Source organism: Theobroma umbraticum, unplaced genomic scaffold, assembly GCF_002168275.2.
Source record: "Theobroma umbraticum cultivar Fairchild unplaced genomic scaffold, ASM216827v3 scaffold_30.0, whole genome shotgun sequence".
In the NCBI taxonomy this organism is placed as follows: domain Eukaryota; kingdom Viridiplantae; phylum Streptophyta; class Magnoliopsida; order Malvales; family Malvaceae; genus Theobroma; species Theobroma umbraticum.
In genome coordinates this window covers 10766193-10776303 of record NW_018397254.1, presented here as the reverse complement: position 1 = coordinate 10776303, position 10111 = coordinate 10766193, and the positions used below count along the sequence as shown (strand labels likewise).

The 10111-nt window shown below is 28.5% G+C and overlaps 1 pseudogene; it reads left to right on the top strand.

The window, feature by feature from the left end:
* The first annotated feature begins 228 nt into the window (after positions 1 to 228).
* Positions 229 to 1308, top strand: LOC149527762 (putative terpene synthase 12; annotated as a pseudogene).
* The last annotated feature ends 8803 nt before the right edge of the window (positions 1309 to 10111 follow it).

Here is a 10111-nt window from a genome sequence, read left to right as displayed (position 1 = left end):
CTTTAAGACCAAATAACTTTACAAACCTTTAGGTGTATCTAGCGGTTTACTCTTGTAAAGTGTAAAGGTGAAGTTAGGTGTTGGCTTCATTGTATTCTTAAAGCTATTCACATAATTTTCTTTTTGTATATCAAGTGGTAGGAGCGAAATAAGTCTTAAAAAAATTATCTATTGAAAGCCTCACTTGAAGTCAATTTTGTTAGTTCCTTGAATTCCATCTAAATCTCATTTGCACCAACATTGACTAGATGGTGGATGGTTATAGGACTAGCAAGTAAGTTGAATTTTGCAAGGGATAGGCTCATGGAATGGTTCTTTTGGATGGTTAGGATGGTTTCTGAACCTCAGTTCAACAATTATTGTAAAGGTCCAACCAAACTGGCCTCCTCATAACTACAATCGATGATGTTTACAATGTTTATGGAACTTTGAACGAACTAGAGTTATTCACTAATGCTGTTCAAAGGGTTGCTGGTTTTCCTTTTTACTATACCAACATAAAAATTTAAAGTGATTCCAATCTTATTTGGTATCTGTTATGGAAAATCTTCCAGACTATATGAACTTATGTTTTCTTGCACTTTATAACTCTGTAAATGAGATGGCTTATGACACACTGAAAAACCATAGAGAAACGTCTTCCTATACTTAACAAAAGCGGTGTGATACATCATAAAAGTTTAAAAATTTTTCATTTTTTGTTGCTTATCACTAGAGTATTAATGTTTCGGTTCTTCTTTCAATGGGTTGATTTATGCAAAGCATTTCTTCAAGAAGCAAAATGGTCCCATAGCAAACACACTCCAACATTCCAAGAATATATTGAAAATGCATGGGTGTCCATTTTCAAGCTTCTTTTATTAGTCCATGCCTACATTTTACAGATTTCAAATATAACCAACTAGGCACTTGAAAGCTTAAAAAAGTAAATGATCTCCTTCGTTGGCCATCCCTTATTTTTCGACTTTGCAATGATTTAGGTACTTGGAAGGTATGCTAATTATATTAAGAATATGAGCAGACGACTATACTCTGATTTTCTTGCTAAAATTTCATCTGGCATTTTGAATTGAAATGCTTGTTTTCATTTGTCATATAGGACGAGTTAAAGAGAGGTGAAAGCGGAAACTCAATAACACACACATGAAGGAAATTGGTTGCTCGGAGGCACTGGCTTGCCAAAACATAATTGATTTGATTGACAAATCCTGGAAGAAAATGAATAGAACCCAAATTGATGTTGCAAAATTTGAGAAACAAATGAAAAATAATAAAGCAAGTGAAAATAGAAAGAAGTCGGAGGTGTGATTTTACTGTCCTTAAAGATGATTTTTAATTTTTCAGAATAAGAAACTTAGTGTAAAAAGATTGTAACGGTTATCCTTTAGGATTTAATAGATCTTTCTTTATTTATTTCAATTTTTTCTGTTGAAGCAACACCACTCTTTATGTTTATGTAGTGGAGTCTTTATTACTGTCCCCATCGCTTTAGATATTTTTTTTCTATACTATAATATTCAAACTCCATTAAGAGTATAAACTCAATCTCTATATGCAATGGACTGCACTATTTTCAAACAAGATTTTGAGGAATGGCTTCTAATAGTGCATTACAAACACATAACAATAACTTGTTTTTATTCATTGAATTTTGTAATTAAAGGTTTTTTTTTATTTATATAATTAAGGGAAAGAGGATTCGAACTTTTCTTTTTAAGTAAAGAAATCATGTACCAACCAGTAAACTAAATGCTCGGGTGTAAACTTTGTAATTAGATGTTACTAATTAAAAGTTGGGTTCCTACTATTGGTGTCTAATAAGGGTTTTTAATCTATTTCTTTTGCAATATTACGTACCAAATCCTGTGGTAAACCTTTTTCAAAAAATCTACTAAATTACTTGCAGATTTAACATATGTTATGGTAATTACCCCATTAGAGATTAATTCTTTAATATAATCATTTCTTAAACTAATATGTCTAAATTTTTCATTATGGACTTCACTATATACTCTAGACACTATGGCAGCACTATCACAATATAAGAAAATGGTTGGTATTGGTTGTGGCTACAACTTTATATTTAATAATAAATTTCTCAACCATTTCGCTTTTTTTCCTGCTACAGCTAAAGCTATAACCTTATACTCCATTGTTGAAAGTGCGATACAAATTTGTTTCTTAAAGGCCCAACTAATGGCACCAACTCCTAATGTAAAAATCCAACTTGACGTAGACTTAATATCATTTATACTGGTAATCCAACTTGCATCAGGGTATTCTTCTGATACTCATGGATAGTCTGGATAATGTAAGATAAAATTTTTAGTTCTTTTAAAATATCCAAGAACTCTCCCAATGTCTTTCCAATGAATTTTATTAGGCCTACTTGTATATTTATAATATATAAAAGTAGAATAATGGATTGGGTTAATTGATTAACACCTGTCATTCTCAATTGGATTATCTTTTTTTTTTGTATACCTTATGTCAAAACTACGTAATTTTTGACATTTGAAGAGTTTTTTTTTACTTTTATTTATTTCAATAAAAAATACTTGAAAACAATATTTTCTAATTTTTAATGCTTAAAGGATAGATTTATCTAATATTTATTAATTAAAATTTAATATTATTTTTTATCTATATCCTTTTATTCTGCATGAACCTAAATCTATAGTATTTAGACATCTCTTTTATATATAAATATTTAAATTCTAATAAATGCCCATCCAATTCATTGAACAAAACAAAAAAGTCAAGAAAATCTATTCATTTCTCAATATACAAAACATACAATCATCATTGAATAAACAAATCTATTGAATTTGATAACTTTTAGCCATTCATTTTATATATAAAATACAGATACTACCAAAAATTAGTAACTATATTATATTGATAAGATTTTTACATTACACTGTTGTTTAATATTCTGCAACTATTTATCTTAATCTGCCAATAATACAAGTTATATATTCTTTCATTTCTTAATATTTTATTATACATCTAACAATTTTTTATAAAATTATTGTCTTATTGGAATAAGGACTGTTTTATAACCATATATGTAGGTGCAAGTTTCTAAGTAATTGAAATCGAACCAAATAATTACCTTCAATTAATACCAGTTTATCTTTCCTCTATCAGCAAGAACCATACATTCATGCAGTTTAGTAATACAATATAACTTTTCCTATAAACTCTTTTGAAGGTACGAAATTTAAATTCACTCCACCATAATTTATATTTTTTGTGATCTTTTTCGTAGCATAGCTACGGGCACCATCTTAGTCTTGATAATTTGCAAATTGTAAATGCAATATCTAGCATAGTGCAATGCATAGCATACATAATGCTTCCAATAGCACTAGCATATTTAAGTTGTGCAATTACTTGGTCACCATTCTCATGTATTTCCATACTTGGAGTCATATGGAGTACTAAATTCCTTTATATTGAGATGTTTAAATTTATTGATCAATTTCTCAATATAGTGACTTTGATTAATAACATAACCATTATTATATTTCTTAACTTTAATACCCCAAATGGTATCAACCTTATTCAAATCCCTCATTTTAAATACAGAGGTTAAGTATTTCTTTGTTTCATTTATGTTGATCATGTTATTGCTAAATATTAGCATATCATCAACATAAAGACATATTAGTACTTTAAAATCTTTGGTAAATTTTGAGTAAATACACTTGTCAGCACCATTATGTTAAAACCATAGGACAATATGGATGAGTCAAAATTTTCATGTCATTGTTTAGGAGCTTACTATAGCCCATAAAGTGATTTAACTAATTTACAAACTTTTCTCTCATTTTTAGGAAGTTTAAAACTTTTTGGTTGTTCTATATATACTTCTTCCTTTAAATCACTATTTAAAAAGGTTGTTTTAACCTCCATTTAATGTGTATGCAACTTATAGATCAAAGCTAATGTTATAAGTGTTCTAATAGATGTTCTTCTAGTTACTGGAGCATATGTATCAAAATAGTCTATGTTTTCCTTTTGTGTAAAACTTTTAGCAACTAATCTTGCTTTAAAGTTTGTACAGAACCATCAATGTTATAATTTCTTCTAAACACCTATTAAAATCCAATTGGTTTAAAACCTAAAGGTAAATCAACTAAGACTCATGTATTGTTAGACATTATTGAGTTCATTTCATCATTTATAGTTTCTTTCCAAAAGGCTGCATCTTTTGAAAACATTGTTTCACTAAAAAGTTTAAGGTCTTCATCAACATTTAGTAGAATTGGTGTTTTATTTAGTATATTGGTTCTATCTTCTTTAACTAGAAAAATAATTGAATCTGGAGAAACATAATCAGATTTTAAATATTTCTTTTTTCTCGTTCTTTGACTCCTTCTTGCCTCAACAAATTCGTTAATTTCTTTTCTTTTTTCACCAAATATTGGAGCCAATTCAATTTATTTTTTTTTCAAAATTGATAGAATTATAAACAAATTTATTTTCAAAGAAATCAATATATATAGATTTAACTATAACATTATAATTTAGATCAAATAACCTATATGTTTTTAAATTTTGTGCATAATCAACAAAACTACTTTTGATGCCTCTAGCTCCTAATTTTGTCTTATGAGGATTTGTAACTTTATAATAAGTTATATACCACCACACTTTAAAATAATTCAAATTTGATTTTCTACCATTATTCCATAATTCATATGATGTCATAAATAATTTTCTTAAAAGAACTCTATTACTTATCTGACATATTGTCAAAATTGTTTCTCCTCAAAGATTAAAAAGAGCCTTTGATTTTAACAACATACTATTTACCATATCTACTAACATTCTATTTTTATTTTTTGGCTAATCCATTATGATGGGGTGCATAAAGCGTTGTTCTTTAATGAATTATTCTATTCCTTTTACAAAATAGAGAAAACAAGTCAGAAAAATAATCTCCTCCACTATCACTTTGAAGAATTTTTAATCTTTTTTTGTGTTTGATATTCAACAACAGTTTTAAATTCTTTGAAATTATCAAATGCCTCATCTTTTGTTTTCTTTAAATAAACATGCGTGAAGTGAGAATAATCATCAATGAACGTTATAAAATACTTTTCCCATAATTCATCTAAACACAAACAAAAATTATGATATACAAAAACCAAAAACTCACCCTTCCACCTTAACCCTGAGTTATATTTAGTGTTTTGGAATAAGCAACTTTAGTTTAACTAAAGTTTAGCTCATTTTGTTAAAAAACGGGCATGAACAGTCATTTTGTATTCATATGTGATATCTCATCTCATATATCAGATATAAATGTAATTATTAAGATTTATATAATAATTTAAGTTAATCACTATTAACAATTTAAAGTTAAACTTTTGAAAATTATATGATTTAGACTCGAAAAGTTACTAGGAAGTGGTGCTTGGATCCAGAGTTGTTACAATTGGTATCAAAGTATATGTCAACTTAGTGTGGATTTCCAAATTGTGCTAATGAGATATTGATCTTCTTGAGTGATACTTTAATTGTAATTGTAATGTGGAGCATTGTAGAAAACATCAAAAATTTGAGTGGATGGGTTGTAATGCATCATTGTATGTCAAGTGTAAATGTGATTATTAAAACTTACCTAAGAGTCTGAATCAATTATTGAAACTTGAGTTCAAGTTTTTGAAGATCAAATGATTTAAATAAAAAAAACTATTGAACCAGTGATGCTTGGCCTTGGGTTGTTACATAATGGACATATGGAGTATTCTTTTGTGATTTAATTTTTTTTTTATTTAGGGAATGGAGGATTGAAACTTAACTTTTTAAGTAAAGAAAACCATACAATACCTAAAGTCAAATGTTAAAGTGTTTTTGTGTTTCAATTTTCACCTTTGACTTTCATAAAAGAAAAAAACGATCTTGCAAATATATGCCTTTTGATATTTTAGCTTCTTAATATTTTATGTAAGGTACAAATAAAAATGTATTTTTTGTGTAAAGAAAAATAATAGGGTAAACTTCACATGCACCTCTTGCAGTATAACTTTTTCTCACGTAATACGTTGAGATTATTTTTTTCCCATATAAAACTTTATGTTTTAGTTCTATTCCAAAATGGGTAACAATGTTAAAGTTTTAGTTAGTTTTGGTAAACAAATAATAATAACCTTTGTTTTAATCTCTGCATCTGAACATTTGACTTATCAATTGATGCATGATTCTTTTACCTAAAAAAGCAGGATTCAAATTCCCTTCTCCCAATTATAAAAAAAAAACCTTTGTTTTAATCTTTTTGTATTTTATTTATTTCATTAAAAAATATTTTTCCAAAGTCTTTCATTTTTTTTTTTCAAAATAGACCAACTTGCTTCCTGTTGTAATGAGTAACACTAAAGTCTTTATGCATATGCATAAATGTTAAATGCTATATTACTACAAACGAACAACAACCATGTTTCGGACTACGATTATAATTTTGGTGTTTGATATACGTGACTTCTACTTCACTGTTAGTCTAAGAATGGCATCATATAAAAAGAAGAAATGGTTTTTAAGGAAGAATCTCTTTTGCTAACACTTTAATAAATTTATAAGTTCCTACATAATTGTACAAGATTATTTTTTCAAAAAATGAAAAAAAATTATTTGAGCAGAATCAATTAAGGCCTTTTTAAAGAAAGCATGTGCATTTGGATCCTTCTTTACAAATTTTGAATACAAACGCTGATAACTCAATACTAAAAGGATCCAAACAAAAATAAAATCAAATACAATTCTAAAATGAACCAATTAATCAAAATCTCTTAACAAAGGTAACAATAGAAGCAATCATTACATTGATTCAAATTCAATGTTCAAAGAAATCATAGTTTATAAAAATGAATTAAAGGAACAGAAAAAATGAGAGAGGAAAATTAGAAAACAAAAATAATGATTGAATTTTTTAAACCCGTTTGGAATTCAAAGAAGAAAACACTCTTTTGGGAAATGAGAAAGTGAGAGAGAGAGAGAAAAGTAGAAAAGAAATCCAAAAGTTGAAATATTTTTTTAATTAAGCACATTAAATACAAAAAAGTTAAAACAAAGGATATTATTATCTGTTTAAAAAAAACTAATTAAAACTTTATCATCATTAGCTCCTTTAATTATATAACTAAAACACAAAATTTTATATATAAAAAAAATAACTTCATGATACTATGTAAGAAAAGGTCATACCAAAAAAGGCGTATGTGTAGTTCACTCAAAATAATATTATGATGAGAGGGCGTAAGCTTTGTTCTTCGACCCTATTGTAGCCTAGATTACGCCCAACAAGTAATTTCATCGAAAGCTTACCTAACTATGCGTAGAGCCCAGCCCACCATTATGGGTGCAGTTTAGATTCTTGATTAATTAAGGCCCCTAAATTTTCATATTACACGGACATCTGTTTCTACTATTTAAATAATGAAATATATATATACTAATTTTTTGGCTTCTTAAAATGCCTAAACAAGTCAAGTGAATTCATTTTTGTTATGGAAATAATATTTAAGAAAAGAGTAAAATAGTTTTTAATTAAAAAAATCAACAAAAGTAACGTATAAAAATTTCTTTGTAGTATCGATGTAGTAAGATATATGAAAAAGATACTTTAACACATTTAAATCTTTAATATTATTATCAGTTTCTCCTTTTTTTCAACATTATATATATATATATATATTGGTAGGTAAGTCAAAAATGTGTACAAAGGTACAACAATCGTTAAGTCGAAAGTTAAAACTAGGTATGCATAAATTTGGTAGACCTCTGTCCATATTCTGTGGTCAAGACTTTGTTGGTTCCAATGTCATTTTCATTTTGGACGTGGTAATTAATCCAGTTAACTACGTTGATTAACTGCTACTGCGCTGAGAAAACAATTGCACCACTCATCTCTGACTACTTTCCGTCTGCTCAACAACGTAGGATGTTTTTAATTATTAATGAATGCATCGAAAATTAAAGATGAGTGGCGTTTAAGCAAAATGATGTTTTTAATTGTTAATGATATTCTCTTGATTCTACCAACATTAACCCTTTATTACAACTTGATTAATTATCCTTTAACCAAACAGAATCCCTTTAACCAAACGCATTATCTTAATATATTACTTCTAATGAAGTTTTTTCTTGTGACAAATTAAATCAGAATGAACTTCAATCTAAAGATTGTTAAAAAAAAAATTACAAACCTACGTCTAATCATACTCAAGTTGATAAAAAATAAAAAAAATTAAAAATTAAAAAAAAATCTCAACTTTAAAATGATTCGAGTTTAAAATCTCTCAACTTACAATTTAAAATAACCCTAATTTTATACTAAAAATTAAAATAATATAATTTATTTTTTTACAAAATATAAAATGTAATTATTAATGTCATTTTAAATTCAAACTCAAAATAATCTGAACTTAAATATCTCAAATCCAAATAGATCCGAATTGTTTCCTGAAAAAAATGTTTGGAGCCCGTCCTTTGTCGTCTCTGTCTACGACATCAGGTTAGTGGCAGTAATAAATTGGGAGAGGAAAGCATTGTCGGTCGCTTGGATTGAAAATGCCACTAGGTGTTGTTCAGCTAAGTCCCACATTAGATGTGTGGTTTTAATAGCATTGGCTGCCGTTGGACCCGCAAATATTCGCTACAATTTTAATTACAAAAAATTTAAGTATAGGTCAGTAGAAATCTTCTTCTCCTACGTTGTACTTGATTTTATATTTTTTCCATAATTTTATGGTCCTTCAAGTATTCAGTTTTGTACAATTAATTAAAAATTTTAATTCTGAAATCTTAAATCTAAAATTTTAAATTCCGATAAGAAAAATTTAAAAGATATGCAAAATAAAATTACGAAAGAAGTACTAAGTGAAACAGTTAAATAAAGAAGTACTAAGCGTGAAAGGGTTCAACGCAAAGAGAAGGGTTGCCTTGTTTGGCTACTACTTAAACTACCATCCACCTCTTTCTTCCCCGAATTAATAAAGATGGAAAATTACTCAATATGTGACAAGGCCAGGTTTTCTATATGTTCTTTGTCTGATTATTCTTCTTTGTGTTGTTCTGCAGTTATCAACGTCTTCAAAATACAACCACCTATTCCTTTCCATTTTTTTTCCTGGTAGGATTAGGTTATGCGCATCTCTGATAAGCAACCGGACAGAGATACTATTTAATAAGTTGGTAAAAATCAGATGGCTAAACTATTTAATAAGTGCTACTTGGTTCATCGGGTTTGCCTGTTGAGAGATTAGTATAGGAGTCAACTAGTAAAACATATAGAATAGTACAAAAGCAAATAATCTCCAAGTCTTAATCATAAGTCGACAGAAGATTTTTGGAGTACTACATTGTTGATTTCATCATGACTTTTTTTTTATTATTTAATTTTATCTTTTTCTTTAAGGAAGGGGCTGCATGTACTGTCAAATGCTTGGTCCCGCTCATAAAATTAAAGCGGGCTGTCAGCTGCCAAAGTGACCTTTTCCAGAATCAGAGGAGTAATGTGGTTTTCTTTTGTTCTCTTAGCTGACTGCTTGTTGTTGACAAAAACAAATTCATTGGCATTGAATCACTGAGCTTAATGGGAAATAAGAGGTTCTGAAACTAATTTAAGTTAAGACACAGTCATTGCCAAAATGTTTTATAAAAACAGGCATCCATAATTCAAGTTCAGAACGATTTAATGAAGGACCTTTTTAAGACTTGTACAACAAATGTTGTTTGATGAACATGCTCACTTTTTGGTAACCACACCAAAGCAACTATGAACTATCCGTTATCGTTATTGGGTATTGGAAAAGATTATGCCAATTGCCATGCGCCCATAAGCCCTTTGCCAGCTTGCATTATGATTTGCCTCAGTGTGAGAGCGATTGCGGAAAAGGACTCAACCATGGAGACCTACCTTGCACACATGACAACATAGAGAATTGAAGAGAGATACTATTCATGAAAGAGCACACAAAAAGTTCTCTCTTTTCTGTAACTGTTGAAACCAAGGTCCCATTCTCTAGCAAAGAAAACATTCTTAGTCACCCTAGTATATGCAGAAAAGAAAGAAAATATATATATATATATATATATATATATA